The sequence below is a fragment of the Antechinus flavipes genome, chromosome 2 (assembly GCF_016432865.1).
Source record: "Antechinus flavipes isolate AdamAnt ecotype Samford, QLD, Australia chromosome 2, AdamAnt_v2, whole genome shotgun sequence".
Classification (NCBI taxonomy): domain Eukaryota; kingdom Metazoa; phylum Chordata; class Mammalia; order Dasyuromorphia; family Dasyuridae; genus Antechinus; species Antechinus flavipes.
In genome coordinates, this window is record NC_067399.1 from 314,453,561 (window position 1) to 314,466,180 (window position 12,620).

Sequence of the window (12,620 nt, forward strand, 5' to 3'; positions counted from 1 at the left end):
CTGATTGACTAATCTATTTCTTAGCCAGTACCAAATGGTTTTGAGTCATGGAGAGTCAGACACAACTAAAAAAATGACTGGACAACAACACTTCCAACTCAATATATCTGAAAAAGAACTCGTTTTTATTCATTTGCCTTTCCCCTTCCAAATTTCTCTGTAACTCTTGAGGGCACCACCATTCTTTCAGTGAACCTCAATATTTTCCTAGACTCTTCATTTTCACTCATCCCATATGTGTAATCTAGTAACAAATCTTGTTGTTTCACCTTTTCTATGTATCCTTCTTTCTCCACTTATACAGCCCAGTCTTGGTTCAAGCCCTCATAATTTTTCACTTGGACTATTACAATAAATAACCTTATGGTTGATCCGCCTGCCTCAAGTCTCTGCTCATGCCAATCCATTCTCCATTATGCTGCCAAAGTATAGGTCTTACCAAGTCATCCTGACTAAATGACCTAAGAGCCAAAGCAGCTCTGCAGCTGTTATTAACTCTAAGACCTTGTTTGGCTAAGAATTCTTCCCAAATTGTTGTTGAGAAAAGCACTTCCTCTCATTCTTTTCTAATTTTTGTTATGGTATCATCTTTTATATTAAAAATTATTATCCATTTTGTGGTATGTGGTATTGATCTAAACCAGATCTTATTAACTAAGGGCCATGAATCAATAGATTTTAAGGATTCATGAATTTGGATGGGATGGGAGGGAATTGCATCTTTATTGTCACTAAAATTTGCTTTTCTTTATCATCCTGTATATTCTCTTTTATGCATTTAAAAACTTTCTAAGAACTTTCATAGGCTTTGCCAGACTGTCAGAGATTCCTTGACATAAAACAGGTTAAATTGCCCTCTTTTAAACCTGATTTCTGTCAACCTATTTTTCAAGCTTTTCCTTTTAGTCAAGTTAACTGGAATGAAGGAGTCTCTCATTCCAGGGTGCAAATCTTTAGAAAAAGGAAATTCTTTCTAAAGTCATTTCTGCTCTTCGATTTATTAATTATTGGGGCATTATTTTTTATTATTTATATTTCTTGCTCATCTAATCTGTTCTACTTACCATTCTTTAACCTGAATCAGTTTTTTAAAAGTTTTATTTTAATAGTAAATTATTTTTCCAATTACATGTGAAAATAGTTTTCAACATTCATTTTTATAAAATTTTGAATTCCACATTTTTTCTTCTCCCTCCATTCCTCCTTTACTTCTACCTTTCCTAACTAGCAGGCAATCTGATATAGATTATATGAGTACATTCGGTTTTAACTTAATTCCATATGAGTCATATTGGGAAAGAAAAATCAGAACAAAAGGGGAAAATCATGAAGAAGAAAAAACAAAATAAAACAAAACAAAAAAAGGTGAAAATACTATACTTTGAATGCATTCAATCTCCTTAGCTCTTTCTCTGGATGCAGATGATATTTTTCACCAAAGTTTATAGGAATTGCCTTGGATCACTGACTTGCTGAGAAGCTGAATCAAATAGTTTTAATGAGCTAGGGACTAAATTGTGATTTTATTGGTAAAAACAATGCCTAGGAGCAACTTCATGGTACAGTTGATAGAGCACCAGCCTTGAAGTCAGTTGGACCTGAGTTCACATTTGACCTCAGACACTTAACACTTCCTAGCTGTATGACCCTGGGCAAGTCACTTAACCCCAATTGCCTCAGCAAAAAGCAAAAAAATTAAATTTTTTTAAAAATAAAGTTAACACCTGAACAAGAAAACTCCCTTTATCTCTTTCTGTACCTTTTCTTCAATTAATAGAGAATTATCTTAACCACTCAGAGGTTAAGTGACTTGCCCAGAGTAACACAGTCAGTATGTATGTGTCAGACAAAACTTGAACCCGGATTTGTTTCCAAGGCTATGTCTCAATCTACTATGCCATGGAGTCTTGATGACTACTACTTTATAAAATAATAAGAATTAGCAACATTCTGCTCCTTTCATTTATACCTTTTTTCATTATTTTCAATCCCTTTTTAAAATAAAATTTCTATAAAGTATCATTTTGGTATATAAGTAATAAATCTAGAATTAAATTGAGGCATTATCATATTTACAGCATTGGTATGGCCCAACCAGACGCAATTAATATCTCAACAATTATATTTATTTCTGTAAAAAGTGTTTTTAATTGTATTTATAGAAATCTTTTTGTTTATCTTAATAGGATAGCTTCTAGATAGTTAATGCTTCTGTAGTTGTTTTGAAGGAAGTCTCTTACTATTGTGTCTTCCTTTTTTATTGTTAATATTATATAGAGATGCTGGTAATTTTTGTGGGTTTATTTTGTATTTTGCAACTTTCCTGATTTTGGAGAAAGAAATGGCAAACTCCTTCAGTATTTTTGCCAAAAAAATCTCAAATGGGGTTATGGAGAGTCAAATATAATTAAACAACAACACTTTGCTGATGCTATTGTCTTGACTAATTTCTTCTCTACCTCAACTGAGATTTTCTTCTCTCTTCTTTCTGTATAGTATCTGGGGACTCCATCAAGAGATATTACATTTTTTTTTTTTGAGAATCAGTCTCACAATTTGTTTATTATTAAAAATACATTTTAATCAGGTGACATTGAAAGATGAAATAAACATGACATGGAATCTGAAACATATACAGGAAATTCTTTCTTCATCATGGAATCCCAGAGATAGATAGTTACAGGGCATGAAAAAAAGTAGGAGAGAGACACTGCTTCCTCTAGAACTTTCTATTCATGTCACTGGCTATCTGTACTAATTATCAGCCTGCAACGATTTTAGTTATTATATCATTTCTGCCTGGTCTGCTGAATTTGTAATTAGAGGTCCTAAGTCCAAATCCTGGGCCTAGAAATCACTAGACTGGACAGGTCATTTCCTTTTCTGGACCTCCGTTTTTCTTTTTTTTTCTTTTTTATGTCTTTGTGTGTGTGTGTGTGTGTGTGTGTGTGTGTGTGTGTGTGTGATTTTACATATCAAATAAACGAATCTTAATTATTTGTCAGTTTCACATGATAAAGAAAAATATAAATGCAAAAAGTAGAAGAAAACATTTTCTTATACAAAGGAGATTTCTGATGTGGTTATTTTTTTTTTTTAGCATAAAAACATTTTGGGGGGAAGCAACTGGAACCTCAACCGTCTGAGAGACCCGGCTCGTGGGCACAGGGACTGATCTGGGCAAAGGGGATAGCACCTGCCCTCCAGCGAGCCCTGCAGTCAGCAGTCTGAGGTAGCTTACAGCTTCCGAGTTCGGTCCCCAGCAGTGCTCAAAGCGATTCCACACCCCAGGAGGATCATACGCATTGTCCCGAATCGGAGCTCGCGTCTCTAGGATCCCTGCCCTCAGACCTTCCAACGCAACCTGGAATACGAGGCTCCTTCATCCTACGCCGCTTAACCTTGACTAAAAGAGAAGACTTGAAACATGTCATCGGAATTTTGGCAGATTTGTGCCCCTGGAAATAAGGAGAATTTGCAGGCTCGAAATGGATGAACACAGTAACCTCCAAGTCTAATCTATCCCACAACACTAAATTTGCCATTCCTGACTTCAAGGTGGGGACCTTGGATTCTCTTAGTCTCTCAGATGAGTTGAGGAAAATTGATACCTTCGCTGAAAGCCTTATAAAGAAAATGTCTCAGAGGTAGTAGAAGTTATGGAAGATGAGGAGGGCAAAGTTCATGAGAACCTGTTGGCCAATGGAGTTCACTCAACTTCTTTTGTGACCCGATTTGAATGGTGGTCAAGTATCCTGCCAAGCAGCCGCTTGTGGTCATAGTGGACATGTTAGCAAAGCAACTGGCACAAATAGAAAAAGACCTGAAAGCTCGAACAGCTGCCTACAACACTGAAAGGAAATCTGGAAAAGAAATTCATGGGAAACCTCTTCAGTGGGATATTAGCTGATATTGTGAACAAAGAATTTGTTCTCAATTCGAAGTATCTCATCACTGTGCTGATGATAGTTCCAAAACCAAACTATTTACGTTGGTAAAAACGATATAAATCTCTCTCAACATGGTAGTACCTCGATCAACCAAACTGATTGCTGAGGACGATGATGAATTTTTCTATGATGAAAAAGAAATTAAATCTGAAAGGGAAAAGATGGCTAAATTACTCTCTGAAAGGGGACAATGTGGATCCCTTTTTGCACTGGCTCAAGGTGAACTTCAGTGAAGCATTTATTGCCTGGATTCACTTAAAGATTTTGAAAGTATTTGTTGAATCTGTGCTAAGGCATGAACTCTGTGAATTTTCAGGCAGTGCTTTTACAACCCCACAAGGCCACAAAATATTTAAGAGAGTTTCTAAACTCAGTCTTCAAAAACGTGGATGAAGTAGCAGCAGCATGTATATGATGCTGCTGCGGATATTCTCGGATTATAATTAAATAACCAAGATTATTTTCCTTATGTCTACTTTCACATTGACTTAGTCTTCTTGACTAGTTTGTAAGAGTCCAGCAACCCTTAATAACTCTTGAAATTGTTTTATTTCATCTATTTAAACTTAAGATGCTGTCTTCTCTAAGTTAAAGAATTTTTACAGTTAACTTCAGAAAAGAAATTGCTTTTTTAAAAAGTGGATTACAATTTAGAATGTTACCACAAAAATTACTCACAAAAATTAGTTAAGGTTGTATTTATTATTTTGGAAGTTACAATAAAGAAAAGCTCCCATGTCTTTAAAAATAATTTTTAATAGTAGCTTTTAATTTGTGAAATACATGCAAAGATCGTTTTCAACATTCACCCTTGCCAAATCTGTGTTCCAAGTTTTTCTCCCCCCCTTTACTCTATCCCCTCCTCTAGATGGAGTATAATCCAATGTGTGTTAAACGTGTGCAATTCTTCTATATATATTTCTACATTTATTATATTGCACAAGAAAAATCATATCGAAAAGGGAAAAAATGAGAAAGAAAAAAAGCAAGCAAACAGCAAAAAAGGTTCAAATACTATGTTGAGACCAAATTCAGTCCCCATAGTTCTCTTTCTGGATGGAGATGGCTCTTTCCATCACAAATCTACTGGAATTGTCCTAAATCACTTGATTATTGAAAAGATGGGTCTCCACTTTTCTCTTCTGGAAAATGAACAATTTGAATTAGATGACTCCTGAGGTTCCTTTTAAGAAAAATGGCCTCTTTTACACAGTCAAAAAAAAATAATAATCTGGAGGGGAAGACCTTGTTTTGGCCAAAACAGAAACAATTGCTAGTTAGATTGACTCTGAGTCAATCAGGGCTCAAACAATGATCCCACAGGCTTGTGTGGGACCTATTATTGGCCGATCAATGAGAGGCAGAATGATCTGGGTTAAGACATGGTCCTTGAGAAAGAAATACAGCACTTAAATCTCAAGACATTTTGTAAAGTATCCTGATCTAAATTTACGTTCCTTTGGATAGAGCACTCCAGATATTACTATAACTATGTGGACAAAGGGAAGGGTTGGGGTGGGGAGGGGAAAATAAGGGAGAGAGGAAAGAAAAGGGGAAGAAAAAGGGGAAGGCAGATCTTGGTAAAGGAGTCCTAAGGTTTTCCCAAGGATAGGGAAATATCCACAAAGCAGGCTGGGAAAATTTCCATTGTGCAAGCCTGATAGAATTTGTAGGGATGGGGGACCAATTTATGCTTGCCACTCCACATGACAGATCTGTCAGGAAGCAGCATGGTATAGTAGGAATAGCACTGTGCTTCAGGTCAGAAGAAGGGTACACATTCCAGATCCCTCGCTTACTAGCTGTGTGAATGCCATGTATGTGTGTGTACCCTGTACCTTGTAAGTGGTGTTTTTGTCAGTTTCTGTTACTTTTGATGGGAGTTTGCAGATGTTCAAATATACCTCCCTCTCATCTGCCTTGATTCCATCTCTTCTAGCTCTATAATGTGGCTATGTGAACATATCATGGAGGATGCAGGTTAAGACACAAGTTAAAAAAAAAAAAACTTTCTACAGAATTCACTGATTTCTGCCTTTGTTGCTGCTCTAAGAAAAGAGTTGGTGGAGGGAGGATACAGGGACCTGCACACAACAGGTTCCTGTTGTGTTCAGCCTGATGAGCAATTTATCTAAATTGAAGACCAGGGCAGCAATGACAATAGATGTGATTACTGTTCTTCCTTTCTCCTCCTTGAGAAATATCCTACTCTGTACTTCGTTTTTTCTGATTTTGCATCATCTAGATGTCTCAGTTTTATCATTAGTGGTGTAAATGCAAAGATGGCATATGCATAAGATGGGCAATAAAAAGGAGAGAAGCAGAGGGAAGCAATGAAAGCTAAGGGAACTCTGGTGTGTGCAGTCCCAAAACATTATCGTTATCAAGGCAGGCAGAAATGCATATCCCATCTTAAAATGTCACCACCAAGGTGAGACAACTACAAAATAGGTCAGGTCAATCTCAGAATATTAGTTTTAAAAGGGATCTCAGAGGGCATCTAGAAAATCTTATTCCTGAACAAAAATCTTTTCTACAATGTCCATGACAAATTGTCATCCATTCTTTGCTTAAAAGTGATAGGCTATGTTATTCTGGAACTAGGTTATAAACGTTAATGAGAGCAGATTGTTGAATTTTCAGTTTGAACATTTATCCCTCAGAAATCAATAAATGCTACAAATCAGGGTTTGATTAATTGTTCTGTTGTTTTCTAGACTTAGAAAACCAATAGAGAAAATGTTAATAATGCATATTGAACTTAAAAGTATGTGTTGCATATATTCCTCCCCCTCCCCCCCCCCCAAAAAAATTAATTGGGAGCATTTAGGTAGTGCAATGGATAGAGTATCAGCTCTGGAATCAGGAGGACCTAAGTGTAATGGGCTGAGGCTTGAGTTGATGCACTGAGGTCCCAAGCACATGAGGCTAAATAGTAATTAGACCATACTCTATTAATATATAAGCTTGGAGAAAGAATGGCCCCCGCCCACTCTTTGTGCAAGTCCTGATGTGTTGTATAGGAAATGACGATTTTGGTGGGTGGAGGCAGGGGAGTGGAAAAGGAAGGGGAAGGAGAGACTTTTGGCATTGCTATTGCGATGGTTTGCTCAGCTCAGATCTCTTTCTGTTAGCTGGCTTCCCCTCGCAGCTACCCATATTGCTATTGCAATCTTTCTTGCCCATATTGCTATCGCAATCCTTATTCATCTCTTCACTTCAATAAATATTGAAGATTTTTCCCTTAACCTGAATTCCTGACTCCAGCTGATTTTAAATACGCGGTCATTACACCTAAGTACAAATTTGACCTCAGACACTGGCTGTGTGACTCTGGGCAAGTCAGTTAAGCCTAATTGCCTTTAAAAAAACAACTAAAAATAAAAGCAAAAAAATGTATCCAAGTATCCCTGACTGTGTGTAGGGAAATCTCCTACCCTTCAATGTAGTTCATATCACTTTTGATATGATTATTAACAAATTCTTCTTTGCATCAAATCTAGATTTGTCTTTGCATTTTTCTATCTTTAGGCTGTACTTCTCCATTGGGGTCAAGGAGAAAAAGTCCAAACTTTCTTTGTTGTTGTTGTTTAGTCATTTTGGTTGTACTCTTACTTTTTATTACTTCATTGGGAGTTTTCTTGACAAAGATACTGGAATGGTGTCCCATTTTCTTCTCCAGCTCATTTTATAGATGACGAAGCTGAGCCAAACAGGATTAAGTGACTTGCTCAGGACCACACAGCTAGTGATTATCTGAGGTCAAATTTGAACTCAGGTCTTCCTGAGTTCTATATAAAGTGTTATATAAGTGCTAACTATTATTATCATCCATCTTTGGGGAAAAGTGCTAAGTACCACAGGCTAGCCAGGTGATACAGTACATACTGCATTGGGCCTAGTGTCAGGAGGATCTGAGTTCAAATTTGACCTCAGACACTTATTAGCTATGTGACTCTGGGCAAGTCACTTAACCATTTGCCTCAGTTTCCTCATCTGTAAAATGAGGAGGAGAAGGAAATGATAAAACACTCCAGTATCTTTGCCAAGGAAATCCCAAAGAGGATCACAAAGAGTCAAACATAACTGAACAATCACAAAATAGAATAGAGCCAAGGAGAGATCCCTAAGAACACACCATTAGAGGCTTTTTTCCCAATTGGCATAAATCATTAAAAATTTCTTTTTGGAGCCAATCATGAATCCAATTCAAAATCCACCTAATTGTGCTATCATTTAGCCCCTGCCTCATAATTTTCACAAGAATATCCTGAGAGATAATGTCAACTGTCATACTAAAACTCAAGTAAACTATATCTATAATATTTTCCTTATTTACCAATCCAGTAAATCCCAAGAAAAAGTAAATAATATTAGTTTGACATGGTCTATTTTTAAATTTAAATTATTTATTAAACATTTTATTTACATGTAAAATTAATTTACAGTGTAATATCAATTTTTAACACTTGTTTTTAAAGTTTCGAGTTCCAAATTCTTCCCTTCCTTTCTTGGATTCCTCTTCTCCCCCCACTGAGAAAGTAAGCAATTTGGTATACATTATACATATGTATTGAAGCTAAATATATTTCTATATTGGTCATGTTGTAAAAGAAAACATAGACAAAAAAAAGCCCACGAAAAATGAAGAAAGTAAAAAAGAGAATGCCTTGATCTATATTCAGACTTCATCACTTCTTTTTCTTTCACTATAAGTCCATCAGAATTGTCATGGATTATAGAATTACTGGAAATAGCTAACTCTTTCTTTTTTTTTTTTTTAAGTTGGAAGGGATTTTATTTTTTTTTTTATTATAATTTTTTATTGACAGAGCCCATGCCTGGGTAATTTTTTTACAACATTATCCCTTGCACTCACTTCTGTTCTGACTTTTCCCCTTCCTCCCTTCACCTCCTCCCCCAGATGGCAAGCAGTCCTATACAAATTAAATATGTCACAGTGTATCCTAGATACGATATATGTGTGCAGAACCGAACAGTTCTCTTGTTGCACAGAAAGAATTGGATTCAGAAGGTAAAAATAACCTGGGAAGAAAGACAAAAATGCAAATAGTTTACATTCATTTCCCAGTGTTCTTTCTTTGGGTGTAGCTGCTTTTGTCCGTCATTTATCAATTGAAACTCAGGTCTCTTTGTCAAAGAAATCCACTTCCATCAAAATATGTCCTCATACAATATCGTTGTTGAAGTGTATAATGATCTCCTAGTTCTGCTCATTTTACTTAGCATCAGTTCATGTAAGTCTCGCCAGTCCTCTCTGTATTCATCCTGCTGGTCATTTCTTACAGAGCAATAATATTCCATAACATTCATATACCACAATTTACTCAACCATTCTCCAATTGATGGGCATCCATTCATTTTCCAGCTTTTAGCCACAACAAAGAGGGCTACCATAAACATTTGGCACATACAGGTCCCTTTCCCTTCTTTAGTATCTCTTTGGGATATAAGCCCAGTAGTAACACTGCTGGATCAAAGGGTAAGCACAGTTTGATAACTTTTCGAGCATAGTTCCAAATTACTCTCCAGAATGGCTGGATGTGTTCACAATTCCACCAACAATGTATCAGTGTCCCTGTTTTCCCACATCTCCTCCAATATTCCACATTATCTTTCCCTGTCATTCTAGCCATTCTGATAGGTGTGTAGTGGTATCTCAGAGTTGTCTTAATTTTCATTTCTCTGATTAATAATGATTTGGAGCATATTTTCATATGGCTAGAAATAGTTTCAATTTCTTCATCTGAGAATTGTCTGTTCATATCCTTTGACCATATATCAATTGGAGAATGGCTTGATTTCTTATAAATTAGAGTCAATTCTCTCTATATTTTGGAAATGAGACTTTTATCAGAACCTTTGACTGTAAAAATGTTTTCCCAGTTTATTGTTTCCCTTCTAATCTTGTCTGCATTAGTTTTGTTTGTACAAAAACTTTTCAATTTGATATAATCAAAGTTTTCTATTTTGTGGTCAATAGTGATCTCTAGTTCTTCTTTGGTCATAAATTCCTTCCTCTTCCACAGGTCTGAGAGGTAAACTATCCTGTGCTCTTCCAGTTTATTTATAATCTCATTATTTATGCCTAGGTCATGAACCCATTTTGACCTTATCTTGGTGTACAGTGTTAAGTGTGGGTCAATGCCTAGTTTCTGCCATACTAATTTCCAATTTCTCCAGCAATTTTTGTCAAATAATGCAAATAGCTAACTCTTTCACAGTTAATAATCTTATAGTATTGTAGCTAGTGTGCACAGTGTTATACTGGTTTGACTCATTTCATTTTGCATCAATTCATATAAGTCTTTCCAGGTTTTTCTGAGAACATACTGCTTATCATTTCTTATAGCACAATAGTATTCCATCATAATGATACACTGCAATTTGTTCAGCCATTCTCCTATTGATTTGCTTTCCCTCAATTTTCAACTTTTTTGACATGACCTATTCTTGATGAAGGCATATTGGCTCTTTGAAATCATAGTTTCTCTTTTGTGATGTATGCTAAATATCTCTTTAAGAATTTGTAGGTAGACAATGAAACTATTTCACTGGCCAAGAAAAATCACCAAACCAACTGACTTTATTGCTAATAGATATGCAGAATATAAATAGAAATGCAGGCCAGATAGATGGTGAATCATGATTTTCCCTTCTTTTGTTATGATTTTGCCTTCTTTTGTTATCTTTTATTTTAGCTCAAATTAATTTGCCTGCTAAGTGGTATAAATAAACCTAAATTCACTAGATATCTTTAATAAAGGATTTTCTTACCTTAGGGATGAAGCTTGAAAAGAAAAGATGATCTTATCCTGGAGACTCTGCCTGGTTTTTGTCAGCTAACTCTATTATGACAAGAGATATCAACCTACATTTATCAGGAAAAGGTTCTGACCACACTACACTAACACACTAGTCTCCAAAGTGTGGTGGATACATCCCAGGGAGTGAATGTGAGGGCCAGTAGAGTTTAGGAAGACAGTATTATAACTTCTATTTCTATTTATTTTGTACAAAATTTATCTTAAAATAGTAAAATTTGTTATATATTAACATTTAATGTACATATTGACATTGTTGAGGTTAGGAAGAGGACCTCAAAAGTTTGGGGTGTCAGGCTGGTGTCACAAGGTGTCTCAAAAGAATTTGCAGGCCTGAATCCATTTTCTACTCAAGGGGCAAAATTTATCTGTAATTGTAAAACCATTACAAGTGGGCTAAGTTCCAAAAGAAATTAGGAAGGGATCTGAGAGAAGGGGATAGATCTACACAAAATTGGATCAGAGCTTCATGTTACTTATTTACTAATTTTTGGTAGGTTTGAGGGATAGTCTCAGGAACTTGGTCACTACTGACTAACAAATTATCTATCTGACAGTCAGTCATGTTTGTAGGACTATTCTAAGGCCAGAAGACTTTGAAATCATTGACAAGTTGTTAGAACAAGGTCAGAGGGCTTCAGGATTACTAATATATCTTCCCTAAAATCTAAGAGAAAAAATATTATTACATTTTATAATTATTGACAGGCAAGAGTACTATATTCCTAGGCCAGAGGACTTTCACAATCATTGACAGACAAGGACGCTCTTAGGTAAAAGGGCTTCAGAATCACTGCTGACTCCCCTACATCATATTTTCTCTCTCAGTTGGACACAAATTCACTTGGGACAAAGGGATGGAGGTCTTATCTTCTGGAGCTGCTTCAGTCTGATAAATGTAGAGCTGTCCCTGTCCAGTGGGGTCAAGTGATGTGACTTGAAGATGGCAGCAGCAAGCATTCAAAGAGGTGCAGGATCAGTTAGCCAGTGGTATTCAGGGTAAACAAACAGTTGGAAAGTTCATAACTTGGAGTCTGGAGGAAACAAATAGTTCTCAGGAGGTCATGAAGAAGCTTCAAGGAAGGTGGTATATAAACATTATGAGCGTGTTTGCCAGAATAATTTTGGAATGGATATCCTACAATTAGTATGTGAGTAAGAGATCCTTTCTGGCAAGAAAACAGGGGATAGTCAGGTTAAAGTTATTCCCTTGGGGGGGGGGCGGGGAAGGTAGTGCAAATTGGGCAGCATCCAGGGTGGGGATGGTGACATTTGGGAAAGGGGCCTTTGGAAATAGTGCATCAGGTCACTTATGTGGGCTTCCTTGGGGATGCTGAGAGCACATCCAACAATCTTGCCCCCATTGCCCACGCACTTCCCCAGCCTGACTAAGGACTAAGGAGTTATCTTCCCACTGGCAGGGGCCCAAAGAGTGACGTCAAGAGAGCTGGGGAGAAAATACTAGGAGCAAAGCTGTCATCCTTGGGGAGTTGTTAAAGGTACACCTGGAAAAAGTGGGAAATACTGGGAGAGAAAACTAGAGTGAGGGAGAGAAGGACACAGGCAATTTCACCCTTCTCTTTCAAGTATGTTTCCAGGAATCCAGAGGTAGAGAAGTTTTAGGTCCTCTATGCATTCACAGGAATACTTCGGAATGTCTGAGGGAGAAGAAGTAACAAGAGGAGAACTTTTAATTCTAAAAACACGAGTCTAACTGGGGAAACTTTTTGCACCCAATTCTCTGGAGTCTCCAGGTATTAGTTTAGTCAGGACTCTACTTGAGGATGCTTCCCTTTCCCAGAAGACTGAGGCTGCCAGGCATGGT

The 12,620-nt window shown here is 36.7% G+C and overlaps 1 pseudogene; it reads left to right on the top strand.

Annotated features, from left to right (window-relative positions):
- The first annotated feature begins 2,953 nt into the window (after positions 1-2,953).
- LOC127546664 (V-type proton ATPase subunit C 2-like) lies at positions 2,954-4,462 on the top strand (annotated as a pseudogene).
- Positions 4,463-12,620: the final 8,158 nt, after the last annotated feature.